General features: G+C 54.0%; 1 protein-coding gene across 1 annotated transcript in view; it reads left to right on the top strand.

Annotated features, from left to right (window-relative positions):
• COL23A1 (collagen type XXIII alpha 1 chain) overlaps window positions 1-21940 on the top strand; it is a 238695-nt gene that overhangs the window by 141304 nt on the left and 75451 nt on the right. The gene's annotated exons all lie outside the window — the stretch shown is intronic.

Genomic DNA, 21940 nt, shown 5'->3' with positions numbered 1-21940 from the left:
CACCGCCTCCCGGGTTTCTCCCTGCCCAGGAACTGAGCCCCAGCCCCTAATGCTCCTGCAATCCACAGCTACTCCCACAGTCCACAGCTACTCCCACAGCCCATGGCTACTCCCACAGTCCATAGCTGCCCCCACAGCCCATGGCAGCTCCCGCAGTTCACGGCTGCCCGCACAGTCCACAGCTACTCCCACAGCTCATGGCTACTCCCTCAGCCCACGGCTGCCTCTCAGAGCTTTTTGATGGAATCAAGTGGGAGATTGGGGACCGCTCCGTTCTGATGAAGATGCTTTCTTCCCCTTGGGGCACAGGTGTCCCAGGTCTCAGTGACTGTGGGGACAGGAAGTTCAGGGAGGAAAGCAGACCCTCACTTTATCAAGCACTATCCCTGTACACATGCCCACATGCCTTCATGTCAGCAACCTGGAAGCAAATGCCTGAAGGTGGAAATGTGTGCACTAGGTTGGTGGGGTGGTGGGTGGCTCTTATTTCTAAAATTTCCTGGCATCCTATATTGCCTTTTTAATAATAATATTGGAAAAAACACAGCCACACACACAGACAGCCCTAGTCGGACACACGTGCAGTATGACACAGCCTGCCACGCTAGCCTTCATTTTTCCAGTTCTACCAATGCAGCTATGAACATGTAAATTCCATGCACCTTGCTTCCTTTGGCCTTGATCCAAGGCGGTCAGAACCATGGATTTCTCATTCCCCCCCAAAAATGTCAGGCTGATTATGAATGTAGGGAGATCAGTGCAATACTATGTGCTAAGGTGTCAGCTGATGTGGGCACGCTGATCCCACATCCCGTCCTCTCAGAGCCTTTGGTGCGGGTGAGCCCGGCTCTGGCCTCTGGGACACCTGTCTCTCTACCCCGTCTCTGGCTCCTAACAGATCTGACCAGGTTTTCTGTCAGCGGGCTCTCTGCTGCTGCGGGATAAGACACAGACACTTCTCTGCGGGGCGGGAGGAGGGTGACTCCCAGCACCAGGCTGTGGGGAGACCTTCCCGCTGCAGTCAGGGCGCGAGGCTGGGCCGCTGTCAGATGGTGCAGGGTAGGCCCCCGCTGCAGGCCCCAGCGAGCACCCAAATGACTCAGGAGGCTCCTGCCCTGACGTGAGATACACCTGAGGGTTAATCCCATCCCGGCCTGCTACCAGATGATGGTCACGTCCCCACTGAGCCTCAGCTTCCCCCTCCAAACACACAGACCTCCACGGGTGGGCGTGTAATCAGCCAGGAGAGAGGAGGCAGGTGAGGGCGTGCTAAGCCCTGCACGATGTGAGCAGCCTGTCTCCCTGGTTTGGGGTCACGCCCCTGGAAAGGAGGTCTCTCCGAGCCGCCCAGATGGTCTCCGTGACGCCAGGCCAGGGCTCCGGGCGCGCAGGGAAGAGAAGCCGGCCTTTGAAAAGCCGTGGCCTCGTTTACAACCCGGATGAACACGGCCAGGATTTCCTGGGGCTCCGTCCCACGTCAGGACTGAGGAGCCGACACCTCGTGAAAGCGGGTTTATGGGGAAGTAGCCCGATAGGTGGGAGCGGCGAGGGGCGGCGCGGGAAGCCGGCCCGTTGTTAACTGCGCTTGCGGTCACCGGCTGCGTGTGTTTGATGTGTCTGGGTTGACACCTCTCATCGTTAATAAGTAGCGTTGTTTCTAAAACAACACAGCTTCCCCGGACCCTGCCGCTGGGTCTTCTCACCTCATTTCCCTTTCAAACGTGAGGGGCCCAGGCGAGAGGTGAGACCTGCCTGGGGCCATCTGAAAGTGTACAAATTAGTGGCACTTAGTACATTCCTCGTGTTGTAAGCCACCACCCGCTATGTAGTTCCAGAGCTTTTCCATCGCCCTGAAGGGAAACCCGGCACCTTGTACAAACCCCCGTCCACCCTCCCCCTGCCCTGGGCAACCACGAACCTGCCTGCTGTCTCTTTGGATTTGCCTAATCTGGATGTTTCATGTAAACGGATGCTTACAGCATGTGCCCTTAGGTAGTGTCTTCTTTCTGTGAGCATCAGGTTTTGGAGATTCACCCATACTGTAGCTTGGGTCAGCGCTTCATTCCTTTTTATGGCTGAGTAATAGTCCATCGTATAGATTTACAGGTATCCCCCGCTTTTCGAAAGTTCATGTTATGCCACTTAGCTACGCAAGAACTACATCAGTCACCGTTGTTAAAATAAAAAATAAAAAAAATTCGCCGAAGCCGGTTTGGCTCAGTGGTAGAGCGTCGGTCTGCGGACTGAAGGGTCCCAGGTTCCATTCCAGACAAGGGCATGTACCTTGGTTGCGGGCACATCTCCGGTAGCGGGTGTGCAAGAGGCAGCTGATCGATGATTCTCTCTTAATGATGTTTCTAGCTTTCTATTCCTCTCCCTTCCTCTCTGTAAAAAATCAATAAAGTATATATTTTTTTAAATTCTTTGCCAATGGAAAGAAATCCCAGGAGGGGTTCCACTTTCCCTGGAAAAGGTGAAAAGCGGAAGTAGCGTCCAGCGTTTGCTTTGCAGCGGCCATTGCAGAGCAGCGCGCGCGCCACCGCAAGGGAGGCCCCTCCGAGCTCCTCCCCTGGGGCCGCACTCAGCGTCCCGGGCCCCAGAGCTTTGAACTGTGTCTGCGAGCATCTGTGCTCTATCTCGGTTTATTTTGTGCATTCCTGCTTTTACTATATGTTAGTGTTATTTTAGGTTTTATGTGCCATTTGATGTGATTTGGTGGGCTCTTCTGAGGGCCTGGGAACTTTCAAATTGTTTGTAGAAATCTAATCAGGTGGGGCAGGGGTGAGGCAGGACCGGCCTCGTGGGAAGAGCTGGCTCCAGCTGGAGGGGAGCAGAATGCCCGGAGCGGTGGTGCTCAGAGCGGGGTTCCCAGCCCAGCAGCACCACCTGGGAAGGCTCCTGTCAGTGTTCCGGGGCCAGGACAGAGGCGGAGGCCTGCTGTCTGGTTAGGGCTCTCCCGCCCAGGTCTGCACTCACGTGTGCCTGCCTCTCCTGCTGTCCCTTCCCTCCCCACCCTGCTGCAGGCCCCGGTTGCCACCTGAAATCCCTGTGCTTCCCAGCCAGCCAGGAAGCCAGGCCATCCTGAGTCAAGCTGATAAGCATCCCCTTCAGGACCTCTAACCTAAGGGGGGGTGGGGGGGGCAGGGAAGAAAGAAGTGGCGGGGCACAGACAGTGGTAAAGATGAGATAGCTCCAGACCCTGAGGCAGGCTGGGCTTCTCCATCTGCTGTCCACCTGAGTCCTGGATCTGAGCTGTTTTATTCATCCCACATCCCTCTGGGGGGGTCAAGACCCCCTTTCCTACTTCCCTGGAGTGGAAGGAGCTTATAACATACTGATACCTCGGAGGGGACGGTACAGCTCCCATGAGGCTCGGTGAAGCCCAGGGCACCACCAGCTGGCACAACACCCCCCCACACACACACCGACCTTTTGAGCTGGGCTGAGCCCCCACAGGTCTGTGATGCTGATCACCAGTGGGGTATCCATGCCCCCCTCAGGTCCCCACCTCCCCAAGGTGACATCTTCCCCCAACCCCTGCCCTCGTTAGTCCCCCTCACGCGAGGAGGAGGGAGCCGACGGGGTTCCCGGCGTTAGCCTCTGCGTTGTTACGGCATAAGTGCTAGCCCTGCATAGGCTTCTCAGAAGCACTGATCCAGAACCAAACCACCAAAAAGCACCCCTGGAGGCTGACCATTTTTTGAGCTTTTCACTCCCACCCTGACCAACCTGACTTCCCCTCCAGGCAAGGCAGGTGCCTCCGATCAGGAGCCGGCCTCCACACTGCTGGAATGTGGCCCTGCCCCGAGGGGCTGTGTGACCTCAGGCCGACATCCAACCTCTCTGGGCTTCCGCCTCCCGGCTTAGAAACCCAGCCCCACAGGGACGGTGCCGAAACCATGTTCTCCTCTGGGGAGACTCCTGTGTAGCTGAAGCCTCAAAACAGGCTTCTCTGTGTTGGTCAGACTGTCACTGGGTAACTCAGTGTCACTCAAGACTGCACCTCCCTCCTGTGGTCCCTGGGTTCCCCACGGGCGAGGGAGAGTGCCAGTTTGGTCAAGGAAACCACCGAGGCACGCTGTTTGGTTCATGCTGGAGAGATGCAGTCCCCACGGCCGTGCGCTTTCTGGGCGCTGTGAGGGGCTGCCCAGGTAACTATTAACCCAGGACCCTTCCCAGCCCCCTTTAGGTGCTAATCTCCCAGCAGGAACCTTCCCCCTGCCTGATGGGGGCGGCAGGGGAAGCCTGCTGTGTGTCCTCTGGCCTTCCGGGTGGAGAGAGGGCGTGGGACGAGCTGGCAGCCCTCTGTGGCCCATGCACGTCCCCTGAGTCCTGATGAGAGCTGGCTACAGCCTCACTGTCCTCTCTCTCCAGCTGACAGGGGCCCAGAAAAGCCACTTCCTAATTATCTCTTAGAAGCAGTGTCACCAGCTCAGATGGTTTGAGTTAGTAAGTGAGGGGCCTAGCTGCTTTCAAGCGTAAAATCAGGACATTAATCTGAAATGGCCCTGTTTCGTAGGGTCATGGATTGGAGCGAGCCTAGCCAGACATGCCCGCGTGTCCCCTGGGTGTGGTCTCGGCCCTGCCTCTCCCTGATCCCAGTCCCCATGCCCACAGCTCAGAAGGGTCTCCCTAGGCTCAAGCCCTTGTGTTACGTCCTCAGCAGGACCTTCAGGGAGGCACAGGCGTAGTCCATACCTCTGCGACTGCAGACTCAGGCCCTGTCCTCATGGCCCTTCCCACCAGGGCTGGTTCCCAAACTTGTCTTAGACCCAGTCCCCTTGGCCAGGACCCGCACCCTCCCCTAGCCTGAGTCAAAGGTCCCTTTTCATTCCTTCCTTCTTGTTTTCAAACTGCTGGCAGAAAATATTTTGATATAAAAAATTAATACGTTACGTGAAAAATAATGAATCATGAATTAAATCAACTACAATTGCAAAATCAAAACTTGGAGCTTACAGTCAGATGTGGGCGGCAACGTTTTTTCCCTTTAGGAGGAAAATACAAAAGCAAACAGAGAAAAGGAACCCACAGGCAAGCGCGCGCGCAGGGGGGCCTCTAAGGCGGAGAAGTTTGACCCGGCTGGTCAGAGCGTACACCCCCGCACAGGCCTTGCCTCGGGGCCACGCCGGGCTCCTCACAGAGGCCGCTGCCACCAGGGCCATGATCCCACCAATGGCCGCGGTCCTCCTCTTGCTTTGACTCTGGTGGCATGTGACCTGGGGACCTTCCCCTGCCCTCAAGGGCCCCTTTCCACGGCTCTGACAGACACCAGAGCAAGTGGTTCCTCAGCGGCAGGAAGGATGTTAGCAAGAAGGAAAAAAAAAAGCCAAATATAGAATTTTCTATCCACCAAAGAGTGGCCTGTGCGTACAGCTCGTCACAGTTCACAGAGCGTGTTCACATCCACTGTGTTCTTGGGGGTCATGTTGGAGGCAGCGTGGGTTCAGGCGCGGCCCGGATGGGAGTCTGTGGAGCTGGGCTCCAGTCCCCCCTGAGCCGTGGGCCTCCCTGCGCTTCAGCTATAAATAAGCAGGCTGGGTGAGAGGGGTGGTTTCTTTATGTTTGTTTCATTTTTGTCTTTATACGTCTAGTTTTTTTTCTCTTTTCATTGCGGGAGTGATATGATTTCTTGCTTATTGTCATAGTCTGTGTGAGCTACTGTAACAGAATACCATAAACTAGGGGGCTGATAAACAACACACATTTATTCTCCCAGGTCTGCAGCCTGGGAAGCCCAAGGTCAAGGCGCCAGCAGATTGGGTGTCTGGTGAGGGCCCACTTCCTGGTTCACAGATGGTCGTCTTCTCCTGTGTCCTACAGGGCGCTCCCTGGGGCCCCTTTATAAGGACCCCAATCCCATCGCGAGGGCTCCACCCTCATGTCCCCATCACCTCCCACACTGGCCCTACCTCCAAGCATCATCACATTGGGGGGTAGGTTTTACCATGTGAATTGGGAGGAGGGGGCACCAACATTCAGTCTATAGCACTTACTATTCAAAAATACAACAGTACCGAAATGTCAATACAACAGTCCACCTTCATCCCTGCAGGTCCCTCTCCCTGAGGCCCCACAATACCAGCTTCGTGTGGGACCCCCCGTAAGAGGGATAAACAAAGTCTATGAACAGCTGCACATCAGGCCTCTTTCCTCACATTTATATGCATGTATGTCCAGATGTGTGTACAGCTCATGGTTAGCATTTTTACACTTTTTTTTCGCATTTCTAATACTAGTGCCTAGAATAGCACCTAATTTGCTAGTTCACTTGCCAAATGTTGGTTGCGTGGTTAAATTAATAAGCTGTTTGGGGGGGGGGGGGGCGGGTTTGTTTGGAGATCTTCCTGGGCTTTGTTTCTGGCTGCCACAAGGCTTACCCAAGCCTTCCCTGGTACAGGTTCACAAGCTGTGTCCCGTCCCGTGGGGCTCCGCGTGTACAGAACTCAAAATGCCCCACTTCTGAGAGGCAATGTCACGTGTGTGCAGAGCCCCATACGCAGACAGGCTGACATTTCCGCAGTGAAATGTAAACTGCGCCCCGTGAGCAGCCGCTCAGCGGGCTGGGCGTGCCTCCGGATGCGCCGGTTGGGGTGGGAGATAAACGTGCTAGAGCTTTTGGGATGTGGAATGAGAGGGGTGTGGGCTTTCGCCCGCGGAGCCTCGCACATCCGGACCTGTTGGGCAGACGTGGCTGCACCAGGGTCTCCCCACCGCTGGTGTCCTCGCTCTCCCTGACACTGACAGTCTCTGTTCTTCCCAGCTCTGAGAGGGGGTGTGCTGTGGGCACTCAGGAGGGCAGCCTGCCCAGAGGCACCAAAAAATGCTTTCCGACAAGGCCCATCCAGTGAGTGAGTCCCTGCCCTACCCCAGCCTGGCAGATTTGCCAGCTGCTTATTCTCATCTTCACAGGGGGACTCTTCTCCTCCGCCCCCCTCCCCCCGCAACCCCTAATCCCCCCAAAGCCCTCAGTGACCACTGCCTTTTCCCTCCGGGGTCGGTGGGCATTAACTACCCCCAGCTCTGGCCCTCCCTTCATGGAGGAATGCACCCCCTTCATATGGTTCCATGTTTGGAGGAGGTAGTGTTGAGTGAAACATCAGCCCATGATGGGATCCGTGTGTTCAAAGTGCCTCTCCCAGACTAATGCGCCTCCACTGCCGGCGCCCACCCCAGGCGTTTCGATGAACCAACCAGTGCCTTGCCATCAGTCTAGTGCAGCTTTCTGCCACGCCCTGCAGACTGGGCAGCAGAACCGTCCACTTTGTCCTTGACACCGACCTCCAGCGGTGACTCCGTCCGCGGAGGAGAGGCAGTTGCTGCGGCTCATCTCTGGATTTGGCAGGTGGACGGAGCGAGGGCCGTTGGCAGCTGGCCTCCACAGGGAAGGTGCCGGCCGCGCGGCTGCTTTGACGATGTCACGTGAGGCGGCCGGCTAACTCCTCATTTAGCTTCCGGAGCACTCTTTCATCCACAGGTGCTTATCTCCTGGAGGTAAACAGGACGTGACTTGTACCCTGCGGGCTGAAGGAGGAGTTCAGCTGCCTCTAGGGAGCTGGCTTTTAGACAAGTAAACCTTTAGCTCTGCCTTCCACTAGCCGTGTGGCCTTGGGCACGTCCCACAACCTTTCTGGGCTTCTATTTCCTCCTTCTATTTCCTCTTCCAGGAAATGGAAATGAAAGATGTTATGAGGGCACACTTCTCCATAAATAGTTGTTCAGTGCCTCCCAGTACAACAAGATGATACCTAAATCAACAAAACAAATCAAATGGTGGCCAACGGAGATCCCTTTTAGCAGGGAGACCAAAAATAAATGACGACGACGACAGGAAGTCAGTGATATGGTCTTCTAGAAGATGGCAAGTGCTGTGGGAAAGAGAAAGCGCGGCTGTAGGCCCTGGCGATCTGGAGTGTGCAGGTTGCGATATTAAACAGAGGTGGGGAGGGGGTCTGGGGTCCCCACAGGGAAGAGGGCATTGGAGCCGGGTCTGAAACCAGGAAAGGGGAGGTGGGGTCCTTTCGGCGGGCTTTGGCATTGTACCTTCATCTCATCCCCACAGCAGCCCTATCTCATTGCTGCCCGTGTGCCTGTTCTGTCGCTGAGAAAACAAAGCCTCGGAGAGGGGCCAATCCACCAGGGGGCCGTGGATAGAGCCAGCTGGTGAGCGGCAGCCCTAGTACTCAAACCCACATCAGAAGTGTGAGGGGTTTCTTAAGCCTTTGTTTTTGGCCAAGGAGGTTAATTTCTTGTTCCCACCATACTCAGCCGTTTCTTCTAAGAAACCTTTAGTTACGTCACTCCTCGCCCTGGCAGTTGGCACAACTCCCCTCCCATCCTCCACCCCTCTCTGTCCCCCAATATTTTACTCCCATAGGTGCCTCTCGGGTTCCTTGGTCCCGTATTTTTTTACCTTTTGGCATCATTTGTTCTTCCTCCTTCATTTCCTCTTGGCTTTACAGGTCTGTTCAATAAAGCCAGGGTTAACTCAGGCACCAGAATCAGCAACTTAAACCCTTTGCCTAACAGCTTTAATGAGAAACAGAAGAGCGGAGGAAGTGGCTCTCCTGCCAAGTCTGTACATTTTGCCAGGGCTCGCGGCCAAGCCAGGTCCGTGTCTGAACCTGGAATGTCCGTTTCGCTGCACTTCTCCCGTGAGCAATGCCCTCCCCGGGCCGCCCACTCTCTGGTGCCCGCCTTCACCTCCTGACGCAGTTCCCGTCTCCAAAGGATGAGCCTCGGCTGCCCCACCACCTTGTTCCTTAAAAAGAACCCAGAAACCCAGAGCCGTGTGTAGAATCGGACTTTTACGTCTGGGCAACCAATTCATGTGTCTTAAAAACACTCTGCAGGCCAGACAAAGCGTGCCCGTACGTCAGCTCTGGCCTATGGCTATCATTGTGCAGCCTCTAGTCCAGGGGTCTTCAAACTACGGCCCGCGGGCCACATGCGGCCCGCAGAGGAGTCTGATCCGGCCCGCCAGGTTTTTTGGGCAGTGAGCGCAGCCGAGGTGTTACAGTAGGAATTAGTAGTTCATATAGTCCGGCCCTCCAGCTCTCTCAGGGACCGTGATCTGGCCCCCACTTTAAAAAGTTTGAGGACCCCTGCTCTAGTCTAAAAACTGCACTGAATTTTCTAGCATAGAGTTGGTCAAGTTTAGTTTGCTATTGTTTTTTCTAAACTTCTGAACCAACTTATCAGACCTTCAGAACTATAGTTCTCAAGTTCAAGCTGAATCAGAAGGATGTATTGGTAATAGCTACAAAGTTAATGCCGGGAACTATTGTCACCCTGAGATTCACAGTTGGACTGATGCAACCCCTGGTGCAGTGGGATGGGTGAGGTGAAGTGGGTAGGGGTTGGGGTTGGCTTTGTGTAGAGAGGACAGTAGAGGCTCAGCTGAGGGCCGGGAGATGGTAGGCTCAGAGGCGAGAAGAGGAGAAGGCGTTTCCATGACAATAGGAAACCCGCCATCCAGAAGGGACCACAGAACCGGGCTCCCCATCTCGGGGCTTGTGGGGTGGGAGAGCTGTGAGAGAGGGCAAGGCGGGTGCCAGGGTCAGTTGGTCAGAGAGTCAGCGATGGTGCCTCAGATGGAGGCTTGGGCTGCTCAGGCCCTGGCCATCCAGTGTCCAGGCCTGAGCCTGAGCCCAGCCAAGGGGACAGCAGGCCTTTGAGTAAAGCTGCCCCGTCATCACCTCCAGCTGGAAAAACAAGGCTCGACTCTAGCCTCTGTCAGCTGTGCTCCCTGTTCCGCTGTCTCTTAACATAGACCTCAGGGTGAAACGGGCCAGCTGTGCGAATGGGAGCGAGCGCGTCATTCCACCCCTCTTGGCTGCAGCAGGGGATGCTGGCACCGATTGTGGTGTGAGGGCTGTTGCCTGGTGACGCTGCTTGAACCCACTCAGGCTAGCGAAGGGCAGAGACTCGGATGTACATCCCAGGTTCTGAGCCCTCACCATGTAGGCACAGAGCATTTCCTTTCACACTGACACACGAGGAGAAGGAAGCCCGCCCAGGATGGCAGGCAGCAGCCTGGCCCCGCACAGGCCCGCACCGTCTTCCTGGCAGGCGTCCCGCGGACACTTCCTGATGCCTTTGGCTCAGCGCCACCCTCCCCAGGCCACCCTCCGCATGCCACCCTCCACACGAGGGCTGCGTATGAGAGATGTCATGGCCATCCCAGGCACGCTGATTTAGGATCCTGCTGTGGGCGCGCTTGGCACCGGTTTGGTTCTGGTCTTGGTTCTGGGACTAGCGGTCCGTTTCCTAGGCTGGTTTTCATTCTGTGTGTGTCTGGATGGTTGCGGTGGCTGGGTCTCCGTATTGACTGACAATCAATGCGTGGGGGGCCCCATATCTAGAGAGGGCGTGGGGCCTCGTACCCTGCTTCCTGAGCACTCCTCAAAACGTGGTCACTTGTTTTGCTCCACCTTTCACTCTACCCTGTTGAGCCAAATGCATTTTTGTCATCTGAAAGCGTTTTGGACAGTAGGAAAGAAGTTAAGCTGACGTTTCTCTTCTGATCTGCGATGGGGGGGTGTCCTTCTGGTTTCCACGTCCTCGGCCTCCCCTGGTCTCAGTTGCCGGGAGCCGGAATTGAGAACCCAGGTGTCTGCACAAGCACAGGAGGGTGGTGCAGGGGATGTTTTGTCTCTGCAGCAGTCAGAGGGCTCCGAGCCGCCCGACCAGCCGTTCTCCACCGGACAGGACAAAAGGCACACGCACCAAGTCACTTTCTCTGAATTCCGCCCGGATGTGTTCCCATGGCTGATGCTGCCCCCTCCCAGCCTGTGCTGAGTTGATTCAGCCAACCACCCCCCCCACCCCCCCGAGGAACAAAAGGCGCCTGACAGATGCAGCCACAGTGCTCACCTAGAGTTGGTTGTGGTGGGAGCTTTTAAACCCCTGGAGGTTCATACGCACATGAGCAGCTCTCCATGCCCCTTTCCCCTCCGCGCCTGCCCCGGCTGTGTGACGGCTCTCCCTCTCAGGCGGCACCAGGCGGGGGTTCGCTGCAGTGAGGAGCAGCCCTGGGGGCCGGGGGCGGTGTGTGTGTCTGCTGGTGGGAATCCGCAGGCAGGGCCTTGTTGGGGGAAAGCCCGTGCGTGGCCTCACAGTCTGGAAATAATAAAGAGAACTTGGTGTCCAAATACACAGCCGGACGTAGCTTGCAGGGAGGCCGATGCGCTGGGTCTTCTGGAGGAAAGCCGCCGCCTGCCCTGTGGTTGTGCCGCTTTGTGTGAGTCGGGCTCCGCCGCTCCAAACACTACAGTCCAGCCGGTCCCCCTCCGTAGCCTGCTGCCCTGATGTGTAGCCTTAGTGGTTCCTTATGCCTCTCACACACCGAACTCTAAACAAAAGTGAGTTCATCCCGGCTTACGTGTCCCTATAGACTGTCCCAGACTGTCCCCTGGGCGGTGCCTCGCTTTCCCTCCCAACAAGTGTCAGCGATTCTCACCCTCAAGGCCCTGCTCAATACTGCCTTCCTGATAAAGCCTCTCTGGATCCCCATGGGGGAAGCTATGCTTCCACCAGCTGTATCGTCTCCCTCAGGCATCGCTACCCCCTGGCGGACAGTGGCTGGGTCCTGTCCCTCTCCATCCCCCCGCAGTGCCCAGACCAGCCGGGCCTGGAGGTGGTGGAAACACCCCTGGGAAGCCTGGACTGCGTGCTGCTGTGCACCTACCTGCTGGGGCCCCAGCGTGACCTGCATTTGGGAACAAGAGGTCCCCACAGGTGAGAAGAGGGTGCATTAGGATGGTGCACCGGAAAGAAAGCACACAGAGGCAGGATGGCAGCCTGCGTTTGCTCATAACCAGATAAGATGCGCCCTCCGGAGCCCCTGCCTTAGATTTGGCCACCAGCCTCTCCAACACTTGGGGGCTCCCGGCTTATACAGCAGGATCTCATCTCCATTTCTGGTCTCCTCCAGTCAACACTGCAAGGAAGCCAACTGCCCTGGCCCGCCAAGAGCACATGCAGTCTGCAGTGGGCTCAGAAATCTATATAAATGTGTGGAATACATGACTCAGACTGCAGACTGCTTCAGAAAAACAGGCAGTGTGCCACCTTCTGCGTGAACTTGCCGATAAGCCAGCGGGTGCTCTCTCCCCACCCCAGAGGAGAAACGGGCACACGTAGGGGTGAGCTGTTCAAGGCCAAGGCCCCTCTCAAACCTGGGGCTCCCATCAGCTTCATTACAGAAAAAGCACATCAGTGCAGCCGCCCGCATCTGGACATCATCAAACAACTTGGAGCAAATGCCGTCAGTGGTTTCCAAGCAGATCAAGATAGCGGCTGATTTATACGACAGCGATACCCCCAGATAATGATTTGGCCAGAGGAAAAATGTTGACCTGACCACAACTGCATTGTGTCTGATAGCAAACGAACTGCTTAACAGCCAGACCAAAACCCATTCGGAGAAGGGTCTCAAGTGCACAGGGTATAAAATTTGATTTCAACAAACACTCCCCAAGTGCCCACTCCATTCCGGGCCTGGACAAGATGCCAGGGAAGCAAAGGTAAAGAGGGCACAGCCCAGCTGGCATGGCCGGGAAAGCTTGCACACGGACTGCTGGCAGCACAGAGGTCTCTGGGGCCATGGAGAGGGCAAGACCTGCTTCGGGGTGAAGGAGAGAGGCAGGAAGTGAGGCTGTACCATGGGTCGGGAGCAGGGCTCTGTGGAGTTCTAGAAGGGGGTTGGGTATCAGAGAGACGTGGGGACTTGTTCTGTTGCAGTGACGGTTTTTTGAGGAGGAGGTGGTCTGAAAGCATTCTCCAGGCAGGATGGAAAATGGCCTGGAAGGGCCCAACGAGGTTCAGGCCAGAGGGGCAGAAAAGGTGTGGGAAGGTGGGGCTGAGAGCACAGGCTCAGGGGACAGGGGATCTAGTACCCAAAGGCTGCAGAAGGTGATGACCATCATGGGGCGCAGAGAGAGCCCCAGTCCAGTAGGGACTCTTCTACACACCAGATGGCCGAGCTGGGCTGAGAGCGGCTCCTGCAGCCAGCAGAGCTCTGAGCCACCATCTGGGCCAGCTGGAGAGGAAGAGAGGAGTCAGGCCCAGCCTTGCCCCCGGGACTCCGGGGGTGGGAGGGAGATGGATCTGTCACAGATGGGATACCAGCCCTGATAGAGGGAGGCACCCGACACAGCAGATGACACTTGTCACTGACAGGGTCATCTCGAAGGCTGTGAGGAGAGACCTAGCTGGGGAGGGTGTAAGCACAGTCTGAACCCAGTATGTCTGGCCCCACAGCCCTTGCTGCCCTCCTTCCTGCCTCACTCCTCCACTCAGCCCTCGAGGGAGCTCCCAGCGGGGCAGGGAGACCATGAGCAGGCAGACCCCAGAGGAGCCTGGCCCGTTGGCTCAGGAAGGGCTCTGGGTTGGGGGAAGGTGACGTCAGAGCTGGGAATTGGAGAATGAAGGGGATGGCTTTCCAGGCTGAGAACAGGAAACACACGGGTCTGCTGAAAAGAGCAAAGAGCTTACACAGCCATCCAGGAGGGACATGGGGCGCCACACACCCAGAGAGGGTGCTGCGTGGCCCATGGGCAGAGCGCGGGCCATGTGGTAGACACCAGGAAGCCATAAGGCGGACCCAGGACAGACCTGAATACGTACCTTCCAAGAGGCTTGTATGGTACCTGAGGCACCTAGGGGACACAAGAGGGTTCAGGGAAAAGAATGCACCTGGTCAGATCCAGCCCTCGTGAGCAAGGGGGAAGAGAAGCCCAAATGGGAAGCTGAGCCGGAGGTGGCAGGGCCTGGGGCTTTGCACAGAGGCCTTGGTGCCCCCAGGGTGCCCCTGCACCGAACATCAAAGCACTGCACTCTCCCATAGTCTGCCTGAGAGGGTTTCCTGTGTGCAGCTGGGGCTAGGTCACAGCTATTTATCTAATGTTCTTGGATGGAGTCCCAAGAAAATAAGTTTGCTTATTTAAACACACACACACACACACACACACACACACACACACACACACCACAAAGCAACATTGCAAAACCCACTCCCAAAGAGTAATTGTAAAGAGATTGTTATGGCTCCAATGGTTTACTGCTTCATTGATTTATCTGTTTGTGCATCAGTTAATTGGCCTGCCCGCATGGTCCCGTTGCTCAGTGTGCCCAGGCTGGTATTTATAATGCTTGTGGAAGGAAGCAGCCCCCAGCCCAGGCTTCCCCGCCTGCAGTCAGCACAAGGTCATGTGAACACTGTGTCTCAGGCAGGCTCTGTGAGCGGACCCGGGAACCCAAGTGGTTGATGCCGTGAACCAGGTGCCAGCCATCCTGCTCGTGAGGGGGCTCCCAGCGGGGTCATCAGCAGCCAGAGGGCCGAGGAGCACTTTTATAGAGCAAGTTGCCTGAGGCCACCCCAAGCCCCTTGGCTCAGTTTCTGGGGTGGCGACAGGAAAAGTTCTCCCCTGACTCTGCTAATTAAAGGTGCAACCACTGGACCCGCTGACTTCCTAGGGCCTCCCCCACCCTTCTAGAAGCATCGTCCACTGTCCCTAGGCCCCGGAGCGGGGAGGCACAGGGGCAGGGAGACGTAGAAATGGGCATGACTAGGATGCAGGGGCCTTTCAGGTCCCCTCCTCCCTCCCCCTCAGCTCACCTCCTAGAGCTGCAGCTGGCATCCCACAAACCAAAAGATTCATGTCTTGGAAATGGGGAAGGCAGATGTCAGGATTTTTGAAAGAAAAAGATGAGCTTCTTCCCCATTCCCATCCCCCGCAGTGGGGGATGGACGGACTTCTCCAGCTCAGAAAGAGTCTGTGTGAGAGGGATGGACAAGAGCGAGGCCAGGGACGTGGCCCAGGAAACAACAGGCTCAGGGATGGCAAAAATGTGCAGAAAGACACATTCAGCTTTTACAGGTCTTTTTGGCACGAGAAGTAAGAAGAGCCAGCAATGGGACCTGGGACCGAGATGCAGAGGTTACGTCAGCAGGGAGGACAGGACGGCTCGGGTCTGGGTTACCACTTCTGCTTAAGGTAGAGCGCATCTGATGGAGAACAGGGATGAGAGGCGTGAAGCAAAGGCTGTGGGGCAGGTGGTCAGAGTCCCTGTCGCAAAGCAGGTGCAAAAGGCACTTGGTGAATCCCATCTCATGAATTTGAGCCTCTAGTGAACTGGGCCCGGAGCATGGAAAGAACTTGCCAATATGATCATGGAACTATGGCTGTGTTTTGAGAAAGAGTTTGGGATGCAGTATCAGAACTGTCCCTGTTTTTAAAGAGATGTATCCTAGAACCTCCAGATGGAGGCCTGGGATAGATGATGAAGTGAAGGGACCATGCTCTGTGATCACCTGACAGGAGCAACAGAGTTCACCAGGTGCAAGCCTAAGCAGGTCTCTTGCATGACTGTGAATCAAGGGGTGTGTAATCCCAATACATTTCTATTTCAGTTGAGTGACAGAATGTATAATTTTTTTGTCTGAAAAAAAGTCATTTGGACTAAAGTTGGGATAGGAGCATAGCTGATTGATTAATAGTCATAGCAGCCTAATCAGAAGATTGACCCATAGTAGGACTCAGTAAACATTGGATGGATGGATGGATGGATGGATGGATGGATGGATCAGTGGATGGGTAGATGTGTGGGTGGGTGGATGGGTGGGTGGATGGATGGAAGGATGGATGGATGGATGGATGGATGGATGGATGGATGGACGGATTGGTGAATGGGTGGATGGGTAGATGTGTGGTGGGTGGGTGGGTGGATGGGTGGATGGATGAATGGGTGAGCCACTGTCAGCCAGGAGCTAATGGGTAATTTTCTTCTTTTGGACTGTAGGTTTTATGCTGTGGCCTACTCCATGCACTGTTTTTAATAACTTGAAGACAGAAAGTGTATGCAGTGATAGTATTTGCAGATGACAGGATTAAAAGTTAATGAAACCTTGATAAACTATAACTATAGGTAAATGACAGATGCTTAGCATGAAGCAGTTGTGTCATATGGGTCCCCAAAATGCCATCTACACCCTTTAAGACATTTTTTATTTCCTGTCACAAGAAACCTAACTCAGAATGGCCAGAGCCAATAGGAAAAGAAAAGGGTGGGCCATTGACTTCACTTCAACAGATGTGTCTGGTGAAGTGCCTCCCAGTACATGTTCCATGCTGGCTTCATCTTCAGGAAGTGGGACCTTTGCAATTCTTATCTCACTTTTGTACCTCAACCAAAGGAAGTCCCTCTTTCCTAACTGTTCCTGCAGACATCCCGTGACTGAGCCTCCTTGGTGTGGCAGGAAAACCAGAGTGGGCCAGGCAGTCACAGGCCAGAAGCCAGGATGGGTGTGACTCACCAAATCCTCTGAACTGGCAATGGGGAGGGATTGTTCTCCCAAGGAAAGCAGAATTGCCCATGGCAAAAGGAGATAGGACACTGCTCTTCAGGTCACAGACACCCCCACGTGAGGTCAGTGGTGGCTTAACCTGGATTCTGTGTCAGTCCCAGAGATGCATGGCAGGCCCGGGGTTCAGTAGAACTCCCTCCAGCCTTGGGGTTCCTGCAGACTGGGAACCCATCACAGAGTCTCCTATCATTTCCCTTCTTGGCCCTTAAGCTGCCCCCAAGTTGATGGTGAGTGTGATTCATACCCTCATTAATCTGGCTCCAAACCAGGGCTCCCTCCATACCGTGGGTTCGGGGTAGAAATGGCAGGAGGAGCACCTCTGAAGACTTGTCTTGAGCCAGTGACTGTTAGTTGGAGAAGGAGGCATCCATGTTCCTGCAACACCAGCAATGTGTCAGCTTGAAGAAGCTGGACCTAGGAGAATTCCTCCCTGTCGATGATAATGGCCCCACACTCTTAGAGGAGAAGAGAGAAGCCCTGTGTAAATATCAAAACCCCTTTATCTCCCACTTCCTGTTTCCTAGGCAGTGCCTGTGGCTCCCTGTGTTATTTCAGCTTGTGGTTTGCAGAGGGAGTTCCACTCATGGTGGGAAGACCCCTGGAAGGAAGGCAGTAGCCAAGATGCAGAGCCCGCCTAGCACCGGACCAGCTATGGGTCCCTCTCCAGTCAGCTTATCTCCGCCCCTCTCTTTTCCCATCTGTAGAAGGGGACAGTAAGAGCTAGTTCACAGTGGTGGGTGAATATATGTGAAAGCACCTATCTTTAAGGTGACTGTGGTTCCCCAAGGGGACAAAGGTCCAGTGTGGAGTGAGTGACCCCAGGAGTGGTGAGGGAGTGGTCAGGGTGGGAGATGTAGGGAAGATGGGAGTGCCCAGTATGGGAGATTCTGGTAGAGACTGCGGGCAGGCGTGTGAGGGAGATGAGGATGAGGGACTAAGGTTTGGGTGGAGGGGAAGAGCTGGGGAGAAGAGCCACATAGAAAAGAGATGGAGCCCACAGCGTGGCAAGGAGATGCGGGATGCATGAGAATCCAAGAACATCCCTGTGCCAGGGCAGTGTCATGGATGCAGGGCATGAGAGCATCAGTTCAATATCCAAAGACATTGATTCCACATAGGAAAGCCCTTTTCCAAATGTCTTTCGCTTCTTCCCGTTGGTCCAGGGGAGCCTCTCACTCGGGTCTTTAACACCCTTTAAACTTGCTAATCTCCCCTTTACACGGAGGACAGACCTTAGGCTAAGCACTTCCAGGCAGGGGTTTTGGCTAAAACGGTTGCATTGTGTAGCTTTGATTGCGTGTGATTTTTTAACAGTCATCACGGGAGGATGGTTTTTCTCTGGTGGTAGCCATAGAAGTTTTATGTCCCAACATATTTACTTAAATTAAAAAGCCAGTTTAAAGAAAAACATACGTTTTTTTAAAATGGCGCATGTGGCCCAAGAACGATGAAAGATCCAGAAACAGCTCTCCCAGCAGCTCCAGGCAGCCTTTGCGTGGCTGTTGCAGAGACAGGACCAGAGTGCGTCCCTTGTGAGGTGTGGTCAAGCCACGTTCACTGACCGCAGCTGAGAATCAACAGCTCCTCCCATCAGCCTTCACCGTCCAGACAAAGCCCCCGGCACATGTTCTTGTTCAAGCCCCCAAGTGCCTAATGTCTTCTCTCCCATCTAACGGCGAACTTCTAGCCCAGGGACCTGGAGCATCTGTAGTTCTTAGGGGTGACTGGTTCCCCCATAGGATTTCACTGCAGAAACACAGCAGCAGGTAGTGTGACAGCTGCCCTGAGTGTGACAAGGACACCACTTTCTGAACACCTGCACAGGCGTGCACTGCACGTGAGTTCCTAATACATTTGCCATTTGGGTCCTCTCTGTGGCCCAGCTAGGTATGTATGATGCCCGTTTTTAAGATGGGAAAACTGAGGCTCAATGAGAGTTTGTCTAGCGTCACACAGTTAGCACTCTGTGTAAGGATTCAACCCCAGCTCTGCATGCCGCTCATTCTCATGCTCTTTGCCTCTGCCTGACAGAGGGTGAGCTCCCCTACAGGACTCCGCCCCTCCCACATGAGGCCCGGCCAGCCCCCCAGGACCGTGTGGTTTACATGAGCGGGAAAACCTGGCTATGTGCGTCACCCTTAATAGCTGCCGCCACTTCAGATTAACCTGCTCCCGGGGGGGAACAGTTTTGCAATCTTGATAAACTCGTATTTCCTTGGAAATAATTTATCAGTTTCTATTCTCGGTCCACCTTCCATGAAAGTCATAGTGGCCGCATTCTCCTGAGGCCTGATCTGACCGAGAATTTGGGGCCATTTCTGGGCAGGAGGGGCTATCTCTGGGAAACGTGGTTTGCGTGTCAGAGAGCTGGCATGCCAGGACATTCGGCAGTTTATGGGGACCACAGGAGAGAATTGTGGAATTGGAACTGCCACCAGAGCCCTGTGACTTTGGGGTATGGTGTGGGGCCGGGGCGGGGGGGGGGGGGGGGGGGGGGAGTTGGCTCCCTGGAGGCCCTGGCCGCAGGAAAAGCTTTTCTGCTTCCATAACCTCACCCTTAGCCCCACCCCTGTTCCTCAAGACCCTTCTTCACTGCATCTGCCTCTCTCCATTCACCTTCCCGGCTCCTTTCTCCCTCCACCCCCCAAACAAGAAGCTTGGTTTCTGGGCATCATCACAGCCCTGCCCCATCTTCTCCCCAGAAATCAGCTGGGTCACTGGTGGAAACTGAGGCTCGTGGAGGTCAAATGACTTGCCCAAGGGCACACGAATAATTATTGCAATGCTGGCGTCAGAGTCAGGTCCGAGTGCCTGTAAAGCCCAGGCCCTGTTCCCTCTGCTCATGGTTACACCTCTGTGCTTCCTGTCCCGATCGGTCACCCTGAACTCTTCCAACGTAAATTAGAAATCTTTCGTTAGACAGACTGATGTGACATCTGACCCACAAGTAAATGCACTAAATTTCAACCATAGTCTAAAGATAATGGAATCATGGGTTATTTTCTCCCTTTATTTTTCCCCCCACTGGAACTATATTATAAAGAAATAGACATTTTGTCCTGGTCAGGTAGCTCAGTTGGTTAGAGCATTGTGCCAATATGCCAAGGTTCATGTGTTCAATCGCTGGTCAGGGCACATACAAGAAGCAACCAGTGAATGCATAAACAGGTGGAACAGCAAATTGATGTTTCTCTCTTTATTCCTCTCTCTATTTCTCTCTCTATTTCTCTCTCTCTTTCTCTTTCTCTCTGTCTCATCAATAAAAAAAGATTTTGGTTAAAAAAAGAAACAGGCCGATACTGGTTTGGATCAGTGGATAGAGCGTCGGTCTGCGGACTGAAAGGTCCCAGGTTCGATTCGGACAAGGGCATGTACATTGGTTGCCCGGTGGGGGGTGTGCAGGAGGCAGCTTGTCAATGTTTCTCTTTCATCGATGTTTCTAGCTCTCTATCCCTCTCCTTTCCTCTCTGTAAAAAATCAATAAAATTTTAAAAAAGAAACAGTATGTAAATACTACATATGTGTGTGGGGTTTTATACATATTAAATTTGACACAAGATTATCATGTTTAAACACACACGCATTCACATATTTTAAATTGGATATGACATTAAGCAAAATTAAAAACTGAGGACTTCAGCTGACAATTTCATTTCTTTGTATTTGGAGCAAGCATCTTGAAATTGAGTGGGCTAGTCATCATTTGCATAACTCTTAGCCTAGAGTCAAGGCTGGCCTCTGACAGTTGCCTGGCCTTGTCCAATCATTCAGACCAAATTCCAAAATATTTTTCCTTTTAAAGAGCCCAAGCAGACAGCTCAAACCTCAAAGGCACGCAATTCCCCAGTGTCTGTTGTTCCCAGCAAAGCCTCACATCTCTCCCCAGCCTGACCCCAGGTCTCAGAGGCCAGGCTGCCCCTACCCCAGTCCTGCAGCCACACTGGCCAGCTCCTGGGGGCTCAGGCCTAACACTGCCCACTGCAAGCTCAAAAGTGGTTGGCCTTTTCCAACACACACGAAAGCCATTCTCCTGCAGGCTGGGTCCAACCAGAACGCCTGTGAGAAGGGAAGGTCACATCTGAGGGGTCGCATCACGGGGGACTTCAGAGAGCAGGTCTGTGGGAAGGCGGGCCTCAAGGTCACTTCCTGCTGGGCAGCCTGGGGCACCCAGGCGGGAACACATGCTGAATGCAGTGGGGACAGAGCAGCAGAGGGGAACGGAGGAGCAGTCAGCATCCTGTAAAGGGAATTAATCTTTCGCTTGGTACATCGCCACATTCTTCTGCAGAATTCAGGCAATGTTTTAATTTTATTCAAAGCCCCTTTTTATTTATTTATTTTTTATTTTATTTTATTGATTTTCCACAGAGAGGAAGGAAGAGGGATAGAGAGCTAGAAACATCAATGAGAGAGAAACATCAACCAGCTGCCTCTTGCACACCCCCTAGGTGCACATAACCAATGTACATGCCCTTGACTGGAATCGAACCTAGGACCTTTCAGTCCACAGACCGACGCTCTATCCACTGAGCCAAACCGGTTTCAGCTCAAAGCCCCTTTTTAAAAAACTCATCCTTACTTTTGCTGAATGCTTGCTAGTGTCAGGCTCTGTGGTAGACCATTTTATACAGAATATCTCAGATTATTTGGAGAAGTGGGTGCACATATCCTCGTGGTCTGTGACAGTTTCATCTCTGGGGGGGGGGGGGGGGAGAAGTAATCTTTTTATTTAAAAAAAAATTAAGACAAAAAGAAAACTTGACTTTGTCTGACTTCGGACGCAGTCATTAGTATGCTGTGCATTTGAGATGCTACATAGAAGTTTTGATCATCAATGTAAACTTCTTAAGAAATTTTCATTCTTTAGTACCTCAAATAGTACCTGCAGGCAACAGGCTGGAGCGCAGAGAGCTCGTAGCTGGAAGAAGTAGCCCTGAGTCGAGCACCCAGCTCTGCCACTTCTGTGTGGTATGAGCTCAGCCGTATCATTCCTGTCCCTGGGCCTCTGTTTCTTCAACTAGAAAATAAAGGGGTAAACAGTGCAAGTGTTCCATGAGATAGAATGAGAATCCTTGCCAGGTGGTGAGTTTCCCCCGCACGAGAACTAAGCAAAAACAGGATGAAAGGCCATTATAGAAAAGATGCTCAAGTGGACCCCGTTAGACTGACCTCATGCGTCACCGTTGTGTCTCTGGAACAGTATCCTCTGCCTGACAACAGGGTAGGTGCTAAATCAACATTGGATGGGTGGGTGGGTGGGTGGGTGGGTGGGAGGGTGGATGGACACACTTCCACATTTGTTGGGAGGTTGAACTAACTGGCCATAAGGAGATCCCTGCCTGAGATCCCTGACTTCTTGACCACTCTCCCAGAAGCCCTAACTCACACAGCTTCTCTCTGATACCTTCCCCATGAAGACTGACCTCGGGCTCTGTGTGAATGCTCACAGGCCTGTCATGAAGGCTTGGAGGTAAACTTCCTGAAGATTAACAAGCCAATGATGCCAAGGGTCAGGCATGTATGAGGACTGGAGAGTGTTAGCAGCAGCTGCTCTTGCTACATGAGGTAGAG

This window comes from Pipistrellus hanaki, assembly GCF_964339955.1.
Source record: "Pipistrellus hanaki genome assembly, chromosome: 5".
Taxonomy (NCBI): domain Eukaryota; kingdom Metazoa; phylum Chordata; class Mammalia; order Chiroptera; family Vespertilionidae; genus Pipistrellus; species Pipistrellus hanaki.
The sequence above is the reverse complement of the archived record's forward strand: the minus strand, read 5'-3'. Positions and strand labels throughout refer to the sequence as shown.